At 40.3% G+C, this 14,351-nt stretch overlaps 1 protein-coding gene across 4 annotated transcripts in view; it reads left to right on the top strand.

The window, feature by feature from the left end:
- The window catches only part of rnf180a (ring finger protein 180a), a 178,329-nt gene extending 170,303 nt beyond the window's left edge, over window positions 1-8,026 (top strand). For all 4 annotated transcript variants that reach the window (XM_041190691.1, XM_041190687.1, XM_041190686.1 and 1 more), the window contains one exon: window positions 7,357-8,026. The gene's annotated coding sequence lies outside the window, so the exon portion shown is untranslated. The remainder of the gene's footprint in view (window positions 1-7,356) is intronic.
- The last annotated feature ends 6,325 nt before the right edge of the window (window positions 8,027-14,351 follow it).

Raw genomic sequence — 14,351 nt, 5'->3', positions numbered from 1 at the left:
AAGACGGACCCATCCATGGCTCACTCAAGAAGTTAAGGATAATATTAGATTGACAGAAGAGGCTTACAATCTTGCAAAAAATAGTAGCAAGTCTGAGATTGGCAATGTTTTAGAAACCAGCAAAGGGTCAGCAAAAAGTTGATAAAAGTGGGAAAAACAGAATTTGAGACTAAACTAGCCAGAAATATAAAAACAGATTGTGAGAGCTTTTATAAATATATAAAAAGGAAAAGAATAGCTAAAGTAAAAGTTGTTCCCTTCCTTAGAAGCAGAGACAGGAGAAATTAAGATAGGGAATGAGGAAATGGCAGAGGCATTGAACAAATATTTTGTGTAGGTCTTTCACAGTAGAAGACACAATTTTCATACCAGAAATTGACAGTAACCTAGGGGATTAGAAGAGTCAGGAAATTAAGGAAATTAATATCGGCAGAGGAAAAATGTTGGCGAAACTTGAGGCACTAAAATCCCACAAATCCCTGGGACTTGATAGGGCTCTAAAGGAGAGAGCTGCAGAGAAATTGGATGTGCTGGCTATTATTTTCCAAAATACCTTAGATTCAGGAATAGTCCCATCAGATTGGAAGTTAGCAAATGTTAAAATGCTTCAAGAAAGGAGGCAGAGAAAACAGTGAATTACAAGTCTGTTAGCCTAACAAGAGTTGTTGGGAAAATGCTAGAATCTATTATTAAGGAAGTCTTAACAATGCACTTAGAAAAGCATAGTATGATTTGAATAAGTCATCACGGTTTTACTAGAGGGATATCCTATTTTGACAACTTTAATAGAATTTTTTGAGGATGTAACTGGTAGGATAGATAAAGGGGAATCAGTAGATGCAATATACCTGCATTTCCAAAAGGTATTCCATAAGATGCCACAAAAAAAATCAGTAGGCAAGATAAGGGCTCTTGGAGTTGGGGATAATATATTAGCATGGACAGGAAGCAGAATGGGCATAAGTGGAGCATTTTCAAGTCAGCAGGCAGTGAATAATGGAATGCTGCGAGGATCAATGCTGGGGCCTCAGCTATTTACAATCTTCATTAATGACTTAGACGAACAGACAGAGAGTAATGTGTCTAAGTTTGCTGATGATACCAGGCTAGTTGGGAAGGTTACCTCTGGGGAGGACACAAAAAGGCTGCAAAGAGTTATAGACAGGTTGGACTATAATGTAGGGAAGTGTGAAGTTATTCACTTTGATTGTAAGAATAGAAACACAGAATATCTTTTAAAAGGTTGAGAAACTTGTAAGTGTTGATGTTCAAAGAGGCTCATACAAGGAACGTAGAAAGTTAGCATGCAAGTACAGCAAGCAATTAGAAAGGCAAGTGGCATGTTTGTCTTTATTGTAGGGGGATTGGAGTACAGGAATAAAGTAGTCCTGCTACAATTGTACAGGGTTTTATTGAGACCACATCTGGAATACTGTGTGCAATTTTGGTCTCCACATTTAAGAAAGGATTTGCTTGCACTAGAGGCAGTACAGTGAAGATTCACTAAATTGGTCTCTGGAATGAGGGCATATGAGGCTGACTAAATTGGGCTTATATTCTCTGGAGTTTGGAAGGATGAGAGGTGATTCCATTGAAACATACAAGGTTCTGAAGGTGCTTGATAGGGTGAACGCTGAGAGTTTGTTTCCATTGGTTGGGTATTCTAAAACACAGGGGTACACTCTCAGGATAAGGGGCCAATCATGCTGAAATGAGGAGAAATTTCTTCACTCAGTGGGCTGTTAATCTTTGGAATTCTCTACCCCAGATGGTTGTGGACGCTACATCATTGAATACATGTAAGGCTGAGATAGAAAGATTTTTGGTGTCTAAAGGAATCAAGGGATGTGAGGAGTGGGCGGGAAAGTGAAGTTGAAGCTCATGATCAGCCATGATTGTATCGAATGGTGGAGCAGGCTCGACAGACCGTGTGGTCTACTCCTGCTATTTTAATGTTCCTGTTGCTTTCAGCAAGCTAGAGGAGGAGTCGTTCCAGGAGAATGATTAGAGGAAGGGTATCCCCTCTCTCCCACGTCCCCTCCCCCTTTCAATCCCGACCCCTGACGTTTGGGCTGAAAGGCCTGTTTCTCTCCTGCACATTGTGTAATTAAACGTAACCATAATTATCTACATCGGCATTTACTTACTATTCAATGTGCAGGCCAAAAATTCCACTCCCAAGTATGAACAGGGTTGCCAACTGTGATTAAATGTATTCCTGGAGATTTCATCATATGATTTACCTCCATGCTCCAGCCATTAGTTGGCCAACACATCCTCCCTCATGACACACTGTCTTTCTAATCCAATTGGAAAGCATAAAAACCCATTACCCAATTAGATGATACTTGACAATCAGCGTAACAGCCTTCCTTCCTATTTTCAATGTTTTTATCTGGTAAAGAAAAATGTTCAAAGAAAATGACAAAAAAAAAATCTATTTTTAATACTCCAGTGATTTTTCTCCAGGGTTGCATGCAGCAGTGGCCTGGAGATTGACCATCAATTCGTGGAGACTTCAGGCGAATCCTGGAGGGTTGGCAACCCTAACTATGGATAATTATTCATTCAAATGAGCTGCTGGCAAAAAAATAGGAGCTATCAGTTCACTGCACTGCTGGCTAATAGGTTCAGGAATTTGACACAAATTGGCACATTATGCCAATAGCAGAAATATCTCCCTTAATCTTCATTTCTGAAGTTTGAGGGCTTATATTAACTCTGATATCTTGTATTGGATTGAAGAGAAGTGGGTTTTATTCATTGAAAGTTTTTGGCCTTAAATGGAGTTTGAGCAGAATTGGATTTAAGTGGGCTTCATTAAAACTGATTATGACTTGATTACTACTAGTTACACTAAGTTTTGCAAAAAACAATCAGAAGGCCGAAAATCCTGCTGTATTTCATAAAAGCATACAATGATACAACACTGAAAGAGGCCATTCGGTCGATCATGTCTTTCCCAGCTCTTTGAAAGAGCTGTCCAATTGTCCCACTCCCCTGCTCTTTCTCCATATGTTTTCCTTTAAAGTATTTCCATTTCCAGCATGTAGACACAAACCTTAAAGTGCATTTGTTTTGACTCAATATTCCTAAATTTTAAACAGTATTGAATACTTTCATCAAGAAAGAAAGCCAATCTTAAAAAAAAATCAGAATGGGGCTGCTGTTGATATGTTTGTTAGTTGCTTTACGTTTCTTATTGCAATAAAATGATTCATTTAAGCAGCTGTTGAAACGTAGCCACTTCCAAAATGATAAATTGCAAAGAGAATAACAATTTGATAGAGCAACATGAAAGATAAAACATAAGAATGGAATTTCAGTCCTTTCTCACCAGCAATGAGCATTGGAAAATCTCAGCAAGTTTCCTGCAGATTTTCCTCCATTTGAGACCAATAGACATTGGCACCAGGGAAGAACTTGAAAGCTCTACCCTTTTAAAATATTGAATATATCAGGCTGAATTTTCCCAGGTCCACAGAGGCTGCTTTGGAGGCGGGGTGATGAAAGTGCAATCGACTTGTGTTGGGTCAGCTGTGACACGTTACCACCTGTGTGTGCTGTACCCTAAAGGGGCAATTAGCCCCTATTGTGGAATTGGATTGCATTTATTCTGATAGCTCATGGATAGCCCATTGTACAGGAGCCTGGAAATTGAACAATATTGGTTTCACAGTGCTAGGTGCTGCGAACCTTATGAGATCTTTATTTCTCCACAGGCAGAAGGCATGTCATTGTAGCCACTTCATGGAGACTGGATGTCTCCACTAATGTAGGTCTTGCTTCAGTGGCAGCTGATAACCTCCTACTGAGGCATGTTGGCCCCTCTGCAGTGCCCACACTGCGAAGGAAGTCGGCAGCCCAACCCGGGAGCTTTGCTGAACCAATCCCCTGCTGTTGGAACATGGCCAATGTCCCTAATTGGACAAGGCTCCTGAGGTGGCTTCTTAATTGGCTGCCTGTGGGAAATTTGCATTTGGCATCCCACCACAGTTACTTTGGAGTTCCAAACCTGCAATTGAGGCCAACATTGAGATTGCAACCCATCCAGGAAAATTCAGCCCATTGGCTTTTGTATTGATCTATTTAATGTAATTTATTTTAAAATGCTATTTATTTGGGATTTTCAAATATCCTTAAGAATTTTTATCTTAACTATTCTTTTCCTACTGTGGATACGAGGAAGGAAAAAAACAAATTTGGAGCTGTAATACAAATGCTCACACGTGCCTGTATACCTCCGTCACTTGATTTTTCTTACTAATGCTTGTCTCTTTTATAATCTGTGATGATTTTCTGGCATCTCTGTAGGATGGTTCTAAAGTTGTGTGATTTTTCAATGACGGTAAGTTATTCAGAAAGTGGGTAGCATTTTTGTATGTGAAATACCTTCAACCTGTGAGCTCTCAAATGAATCAATAGGAAAATCTGGTGTTTTCTCAGACTTTTGCTAAGGTATACATGCTTGCATGGTAGCAACGTGCTATTTGGTTACATTCCAAATATTGAGAGAGTAGCAGCCTGATTCTTCAAGATCACAATTCTATTATAAACATCCATGCCTTTGAAAGACATGAGAAAATGTATTTTATCAGACACTTTGCAAGCATTTAAATAATTGGCATATCTCACCAAACCGTTTCAAAGCTTCTGGTGTCAGCACATTCCAAGTCTTGTGCACTCTGTCTTTTCATACAGCACAAATAAAACAAACCTTTCTCTGGAATGCTGGTTTTAATAATATTAGGGTAGTGGTTAGTGCCTTCAGCAGGAGAAATATGTGGCTTAGATGACTTCTGATCCTGGACCCAAGATTCATTTATCATTTAAACTCAATCATTTTCACTTGAGCTGCCTTTGGAAGCTTCCACAGAAGAGATGAGGCATGCCAAGCATCCACACCATTTGAGACAGTCACCATTGATTTGGGTTGGTCTTGTAGCAAGAATGCCTGACACTCGCTTACTAAAGTGAATCTTCTATAGAGACCTTGAATTTGGGGTGTGCTCTCATGTTGGTCAAAGGAAACGTTACAAGGATGCTCCAAAGCTTCACTTAGGAGTTTTGATATCGACTTGAGTCCTGGGAGAAGCTTGCCCAGTATCGTTGCAGTTAGTGCAGCTAAATAAAGAGTGTGATCTTCTCGAAAGCAAGTGCATATCAGAGGCAGAGATAAAATGTAAAGAGAGAAAATGTTGAGCCAGCAACTCATCCAAAACTCAGTTGTCTGCGGTATCCTGTCCAATTTGCAGAAGAAGCATCTGGGTGCAGATTGGTCTTAGCAGTCAGCTACATACCCACCGAACCCTACTAAACACCCCAGATGATGAATGTGGTCACCTTTGCCTCGAAGGATGAACAAAAAGATCATATAACATGTTCTGGAGTCACGTCTTTCAGTCCCCACCTAAAAAAGACAATTAACCACTGGCTGAGCAGTGTTGCAATGATCTGGAGCACGAACAAGGGTAATTAGAAGGAAGTAAACAGTTTCTTACTCCCCAACAAGACATAGAAGCCTTTTTTTTTGTTTTCTAAGTGAAGATTCAGCATGAGTATAATTAGATTCCTTACAGGGGAGAAAGGACATTTAGCAATCAGACTAATTCAAGGGAACAGACAGGCTTTTCTCCAGCTTTTTCCCTCATTCACCTTTTGTCTCAGCCTATTGTTATGATCCCAGCTGATGTTATTACCAGACAAGTCAGATCCCAGAATGGAACCTGGCTTGATAGATCATAATTTTTTCAAACCATGGAGAGTACTTACTGAAACAGATTCATAGGAGTCTGCTGTTATCTTTTTAACAAAAAGATAAAACATTTATTAAACAAGAAACATTAAATATATTACACTAGACAACAGAAAGGTTATAAAGATTTCAAAATAGACACCAAGAAAAAATGATTCAAACCTAAGCTATTCCTTCTATCTCAGCAATTCCCTTACAGACCCAGCACTCCAGTGAAGAGATACCACTAGTTCCATACCAAGGGTAGAGCTGGTTCAGTTGCAAAGAGGTTTCTTTTCCAGTAGACTTCTGAACATTCAACAGAAGTCCTTCCACACTTGGTATCTCCCTTGAGATATCCAGAAAACGCAATTAAATTCACTATTACTTGAATTTTAGAGCTATACATATGAGCTCCTTAACAATAATTTTCAGCTAAATAAGAGCCTTAGACCTTTTCTGTTTTCACTGCATGGCAGACATATACCAACTGAAACAAAAACTGCTTTTCTTGTCTCTCCCTTTATCTCTGTGGGTCTCTCTCTGATCCCTGTTGCTAGACAACAGCACAGTTTTTTTCCACTTTTAAAAAAAATTTAACTTCCCTAAACTACCTTGATAACCCATCTTTTCACTTTGATTCATAAAACCTCTTTAAAAATGCACGTGTACAAACAGGCCCCCAGATTTGCCAGCTCCATCTAACAAAAACTCTAAACTGAAATCAAACCCAGATTTCACCTTAAGACAAAAATAAAATAATATAAGTTAAACTTAAAGCTATATCTTGTTCCTAACACCCAGAAATACAGATATAACTTTAGTGTTAGGAATTAGAGATGGTTTTAACAATGTAATTCAGGTGAGGTGGAGAAAGAGAAAAGCTCAATTTTTCTAGATTAATGTTGACCTTTCTATTGCTTTAGAGATTGGAGTTGGAGATGCACTGCTAGATTTTTTCTGCTTTCCAAACATTGTGTATGAATGATCTACCAGAATCATGGAAACCTTAACCTGTTTTACATTTAACAGTACCAAGATTTATTTTAACTACAGAAATATTCTGATGCCCAATCCTTTAAAATACAATAGGTGAAGAGTCAAGATTTATTCTGTAGAACAGGACACCAAGCTTGAAAAAGTAGCAGAGAAGAAATCAAGGAGTAATGGTTATGCATTGCAAAGTAGATTTTAAACAGTTGAAGACAAGTTACACAATTGAGAAAGAATGAGCTAGAGAGAAGACTGCTTTAAATCATAGTGGCAACATGAGGATGCACAGACAACGAAGAGCATTTATGAGGAACAGTAGAGGAAAGTTAAAAGAAGCAACGATGCATCACTAGAGAGGGGTTTAGAAAGTTGAAATGGAGAAAAGTTGAAAGCTAGAAATGAGAAAAATTGCCAATCAGGCGAAAAGCGTCCAATCTGTCGAATAGCATGAGAGGATAACAAAGTGAAACAGTAGTTTGGATCAATCCTTGATGTAAGGGAGCTGAACAAAAATATTGCAGTGGTAAATTTCCATATAACAGTGGCTGCTGTTGTTTAATTGCAACTGTTCTTACTCCACTCATTGACTCTCAAAGATAATTAGTTTTGTAATTTCTTTATTCATGCAGGATGCAAGAAATTCTTGAAGTTTCCCATCAATCAAAACCATTATCAAAACAGTGTTTTACCAATGTGTATCTGCCCCCTAGATCATCAAACTCATCTTTATCCAGAAATTGCTGTCCATTGTGTTAAGATAATCCTTGAAATTTGAGTATTCCAATGTTCATTTTCAGAACTCTGGTACTTGGGAATGAGGTGGGAACACAAGACACAGAGACTAGTTAACCCAGCTTAAAAACACAACTGAGCACCATATTACAACCCCAAACTGTCATCTTTGTAGACAATTTCGTTTCTTGAAAGTGGAAGAGGACTGCCTCCCTGTTGACTGTCATAACCTGCTTTACTCTTATTTACGTTGTCTTTCAGAGTTTATTTGAGTGGTTGTTGTTTTGTAAGATAATTGAAGACTGTAATATAAAAGTTGTAGCTAAAGTCTGAAATAATCTGTTTTTGGATTCACATTAACAATTTAGAACTGGGAATGAGAACAACTAAAAATAAAGGAGGAGAGCAAAGGGGAGAAGGTTTTCCTCTTTGAAGAGGAACTTATCTTTGGTTTTGTAAAACTCAGAGCTGAAGCTGAAGAATGTTTATGAATGCAGTATACTCTACCATTTTTGCAATTTTATGTATTACTGATGTATTCATTTCAATAAAAGAGTTATGAGTCTGCCTCATTGTTTGAAATGATAATGGGAAATTCACAATATGCCAAAATGATGCAAATATATTTGAAATGAGATACAAAGATAGTTAGTCGCTGGTAAGTTGCTAAGGTTGCACAGGAAGGAAAATCTCAGTTACTGGGTTGCAAGATCTTGATCTCTGCCAACCAGAACTGTTCAGAGTATTCCAAGTATGATTACTAACCTATTCTATGTAAAATTAAAGCTGTCACAAGAATGCCTGGTGTTAGTGAGTAAGGCACTCCATCTCACAGAATCGTAACGGTGCAGAAGGAGGCCATTCGGCCCATCATGTCTGCACCGGCTCGCTGAGCATTTTAACTTAGTGCCAATCTCCTCTGTTTTCCCCATAACCCTGCACGTTGTTTCTATTTAGATAATCATCCAATGCCCCTTGAAGGCCCCAGTTGAACCTGCCTCCACCGCACTTCCAGGCAGTGCATTCCAAACCCTAACTACTCGCTGTGTGAAAAAGTTTTTTTCTCACCTCACATTTGCTTCTTTTGCAAAATACTTCAAAACTGTGCCCTCTGGTTCGTGATCCATTTACGAGCAGGAGCAGTTTCTCCCTATCCACTCTCCAGGCCCCTCATTATTTTGAAAACTTCCATCAAGTCTCCGCTCAACCTTCTCTCCAATGAAAACAATCCCAACTTCTCCAATCCTTCCTTCTCCCTCCACCACTGACACACAGTAGCAGCAGTGTGTACCATCTACAAGATGCACTGCAGGAATTCACCAAGGCTCCTTAGACAGCACCTTTCAAACCCATGACCACTACCACCTAGGAGAACAAGGGCAGCAGATAGATGGGAACACCACCACCTGGAAGTTCCCTCCAAATCACTCACCATCCTGACTTAGAAATATATTGCCGTTCCTTCACTGTCGCAGGGTCAAAATCCTGGAACTTCCTAACACCTACACCACATGGACTGCAGCGATTCAAGAAGGCAGCTCTCCACCACCTCCTCTAGGGCAAGTAGGGATGGGCAATAAATGCTGGCCCAGCCAGCGAAGCCCACATCCTATGAATGAATAAAAAAACTGAAGTGTCTCATCCCTAGAACCATTCTCTTAAACCTCTTCTGCACTCTCTCCAATGCGTTCACATCCTTCCTACTGTGTAGCGCCCAGAATTATACAATACTCCAGCTGAGGTCTAACCAGTCTCTTATATAAATTCATTATAACCTCCCTGCCCTTGTATTCTATGCCCCTATTAATGAAGCCAAAAATATTGTATGCTTTAGAAACAGTTCTCTCTACCTGCCCTGCCACCTTTAATGACTTATGTACATATGCACCCAGATCTCTCTGCTCCTGCACACCTTTTAGAATAGTATCCTTTAATTTACACTGTCTCCCTATGTTCTTTGTACCAAAGTGTATCACCTCACACTTCTCTGCATTGATCTTCATCTGCCACCTATCTGCCCACTCCATCAATGTCCTTTTGAAGTTCTACACTGTCCTCACAGTTTATAATTCTCCCAAGTTTTGTGTTGTCTACAAACTTTGAAAATTGCTTCCTTCACACCAAGACCTAGATCATTAATATATATCAAGAAGAGCAAGGGTCCCAATACCGACCTCTGGGGAACTCCAATACAAAACTTCTTCCAGCCTGAAAAATACCCATTAACCATTACTCTGTTTCCTATCCCTCAGCCAATTTTGTATCCATATTGCTACTGCCCCTTTTATTCCATGATCTATAACTTTCCTCATAAGTCTGTTGTGTGGCACTGTTTCAGATACCTTTTGGAAGTCCATATACACCACATCAACGACCTTGCCCTCATCAACCATCTCTGTTACCTCTTCAAAAAACTCCAGCAAGTTAGTTAGACACAATTTTTCTTTAACAAATCCATGCTGACTCTTCCAAATCAATCCAAATTTTTTCATGTGACTATTAATTCTACCCCGAATAATTGTTTCTAGAGGTTTCCCCACCACCAAAGTTAAACTGACTGGTCTGTAATTGCAGAGCAAATCTTTACAAATGTTTTTGAACAAGAGCGTAATGTTTGCAATTCTCCAGTCCTCTGGCACCTCCCCTGAATCCAGGGAACATTGAAAGATTGTTGCCAGTGCCTCTGCAATTTCCACTTTCACTTCCTTCAATATTCTTGGATGCATCTCATCCGGTCCCAGTGCCTTATTAACTTTAAGTACGAACAGCTTATCCAATATCTCCTCCTTATCAATTTTATACCTTTCTAGTGTCTGAGTTTCCTTCTCTGTCACCAAGGCCTGGGCAGCATCTGCCTCATAGATAAAGACAGATGCAAAGTATTCATTTAACACCTCAGCCATGCCCCTTTCCACTATGTGTAAATCCCCTTTTTGGTCCCTAATTGGTCCCGCTCCTCCTTTTACCACCCTTTTACTATTGATGTGCTTATAAATTACTTTGGGATTTCCTTTTATATTAGCTGCCAGTCTTTTTTCATAATCCCTTCTAAACCTTCTGTATTCAGCTTGGTTCTCAATTGTATTTGCTACCTGTCACCTGTCATAAGCGCACTTTTTCTTCTTTAACTTAGTTTCTATCACCTTTGTCATCTTGGGAGCTTTGAATTTGTTTGTCCTACCCTTCCCTTTTGAGGGAACATACCTTGACTGTGCCCAAACCATCTCCTCTTTGTGAAGATAGCCATTGTTCAGCTACTGTATTTCCCAACAACCTTTGGTTCCAGTCTATCTGGCCCGTTCTGTTCTTGGCCCACTGAAGTCTGCTGTCCACCAGTTGATCATTCTTACTCTGGATTGACCAATGTCATTTTCCACAGTCATCCTAAACCTTATCACTGTCCCCTTAATTTCCCATGCCACCTCCCCCCCCCCACCTCCCCCTACCCACTGTCACTTGATCTAATTGGCCCACTTCATTCCCAAAAACCAGGTCTAGCAATGCCTCCTTTGTTTGACTGGACGCACAGCGCTGTAGGAAATTCTCCTGAACACAATCTAGGAATGCTTGTTCCTCACTGCCCATTCACCACTATCCCAGCCTATATACATGTAATTAAAGACCCCCATTATAACCACTCTATGATGTTTAACACCTTTCTGTAATTTCCTTGCAGATTTGTTCCTCTATATCCTTCCCACTAGCTGTTGTTCTATAACAGCAAGCTGTATAATTGCACCCTTCTTATTCCTTAGCTCTAGCCAAATCAATTCTGTCCCTGAATCCACTGACACATCCCCTTTCTTCAGTACTGCAATACTCTAACCAGAAATACCACCCCTCTTTTTTTCCCCGTTTTCTATCTTTTCTGAACCAGGAATATTTGCCCTTCCTTAAGCCAGGTCTCCATTATCACCACAGCATAATAATCCAATCTCTGCCTGCAACTCCCCAATTTTATCAACTATGCTCAGTGCATTCACATACACATGATGTAACCCTGATTTAGACTTCATTACTTGCTTCCTTATTCAGACTCCATCTATTATCTTACTATTCTCTATTTTAGTGCTACCTGCCTCTCCCAGTATTTCGTATATGCTGGTATTACTTTCTAATATTCTCTCCTGGTTCCCACACTCCTCCCACCCTCCCCAACAGCACCAGCAAAATGCCCTGCAAGGAACTCAGTCCCAGCTCTGTTCAGATGCAACCCATCTGGCTTGTACAGGTGCCATCTCCCCCAGAGCCACGGCTTGGCTTTTGCTGCACTCCTCCAAGGATCCATCACCCTCACCGATATTCAGAATAGAAAACCGGTTTGTGAATGTGCCCTCTGGGGTCTCCTGCACTACCTGCCTGTTTCTCTTAGACTCCCTGCTTGCCCCTAACATGCGGTGTGACCACCTCTCTGAACGTGCTATCCACGTAGTACTCTGCCTCACAGATGCACCTCAGTGACTCCAGTAGTTGCTCAAGCTCTGAAACACAGAGCTCAAGCTTGTGCAGCCGGTGACACTTCCTGCACATGGGCTTGTCTGGGTCATGAGAAGTGTCCACGACTCCCCATGGCCACAGGATGGGCATTTCACTTAGCTGAGCTGTCCTGCCATGTCTTCATTTTAAACTTTTAAATCACTTAAACTTTTAAATCCTACTTAATAAACATTACGAAAAAGTACAGTTCCTACATTATTCTAAACCTTATGAACAGCATAAACCTTAAATGCTTACTAGATACTCACCAAACAGCTACCTTCTCCAACCAATCAAATTGAACCTTTCCTGTGATGTCACAATTTGTTTATTCACTCTCCTTTTGAATTCAGCACAAGCTCGTCCTGAACAGCTGACAGGTCCACCTCTCTGCGGGACCTTGGTGTGCATGTCCACCAGTCCTTTAAGGTAGCAGGACTGGTAGACAAGGTGGTTAAGAAGGCATATGGGATACTTGCCTTTATTAGCCGAGGCATTGAATATAAGAGCAGGGAGGTTATGCTGGAACTGTATAAAATGCTGATTAGGCCACAGCTAGAGTATTGCGTGCAGTTCTGGAATCGGCATTATAGGAAGGATGTGATTGCACTAGAGAGAGTGCAGAGGAGATTTACCAGGATGTTGCCTGGGCTGGAGAGTTTTAGTTATGAGAGATTGGATACACATGGGTTATTTTCCCTAGAGCAGAGGAGATTGAAGGGGGATATGATTGAGATGTATAAAATTATGAGGGACATAGGGTAGACAGGAAGGAACTTTTCCCCTTGGCAGAGGGATCAATAACCAGGGGTCATAGATTTAAGGTAAGGGGCAGGAGGTTTAGAGGGCACATGAGGAAGAAATTTTCACCCAGAGGGTGGTGGAAATCTGGAACTCACTGCCTGAAAGGATGGTAGAGGCAGAAACCCTCATTACTTTTAAGAGGTATTTGGATGTGCACTTGCGATGCCATGGCATACAAGGTTATGGGCTTAGTGCTGGTAAATGGGATTTGAATAGTTAGGTACTTGTTTGACCGGCACAGACTTGATGGACCAAAGGGCCTTTTTCTGTGCTGTAGACCTCTATGCTCTTCCCGAAGGTGAGTCTCTTGGGCAAGTATGTCCTTCCTTGAATAAGCAGACTAAAAGTGTACTCTGTACTCCAGGTGTGGCCTTACCATGCCTTGTATGATAGGTGAAAGGTGCACTCGGACAGGAAATCTTGCTTAGAGAGCTGATGGTCAATCAGAGGCCAGTAGCTCTCAAGTAACCAACATGGCCACTGCTGGTACTGCAGTCTGGCTTGAGGCAGCGTTAGTGATGGATTGGAACTAAGTGGGGATCAGGGTGGGAAGTTGGCGAGAGGTTGGGAGCTGGGATTTGAGAGCCTGATGGTGGGAGTGGGAGGGGAACCTTGCGGAGGCCCTCTAATGGGCCTAGGGGCCAGTTAAGAAAAGATCCATCCCCTGCCCACCACCAGGGAATCCTGCTGGGCTGGCCACTTGGCATGGGCTTCTCCCACTAGCAGCATTCTCCCCCTGTCTTCAAATCCACCAGTAAAGGAGCATTAAATCGAGCCCCATTTTTCCGGATTATTTATCAAGACCTCTAGATCACTAGTCCAGTTATATAACCATTATGCTGCTATACTCTTTTTACAGAAGAAATTTGTTATAATGTTACAGATTCTGTTCCCCATGGGAATGTTTTACATTTGTGTTAGTTCAAAATTAGAACTGAATGGTATCATAAAATTAGTATCAGAACTCTTATGCTCTATAATTGAAAAATCCATGAGGCACACAAGGACATAGAAGACAATTGATTAAACATCATACAAGAAAAAAGTTGAATTGAAAGTGAATCAGTTCATTAGTTCAACATCAAAAAATAGTTATTTAAACTGATAAGACACAATGCAGGAAATCCTTACATTTCTATATGAAGTAAGGAATTTAGACCAGAACAATAAACCTCAGCATTCTAGTTTCAAATGTAAAATATCTAACCTGCAGATATAAATGGATTTCTATCTATTATTTTTCTTTCTGTTGCTAAAATGAGTCAGTGCAGGTCTACTAATGCAAACTGACATAATGCTTTCTTTATGATTGAAAGTAATTTGTTATAGTGAATTTCTACAACATTCAGAAGTACAGCCATCTGGCCATTGTGTTTTCATAACTCATTCACAATGTTTTTGGGATTTTCTTGCTCTCATTTTTTTTTCCCCTCAGTAACTTAAATTTCAATGATCAACTATTAAGGATTTAACACAGAAAATTCCAAAAATTATGTAGTTCACAATAACATGATGAAGTTTATCACTTGAATTGTCCAATGTGCTCAGTTAATACCTTCAGTAAACTTCTGATAGTCTCAGCTTACATTAAAATCCTGGGCATACATTGATG

Source organism: Carcharodon carcharias, chromosome 1 (assembly GCF_017639515.1).
Source record: "Carcharodon carcharias isolate sCarCar2 chromosome 1, sCarCar2.pri, whole genome shotgun sequence".
Lineage (NCBI taxonomy): Eukaryota > Metazoa > Chordata > Chondrichthyes > Lamniformes > Lamnidae > Carcharodon > Carcharodon carcharias.
Note: the sequence above shows the minus strand (reverse complement) of the source record. Positions and strands in the feature narration are given on the sequence as shown.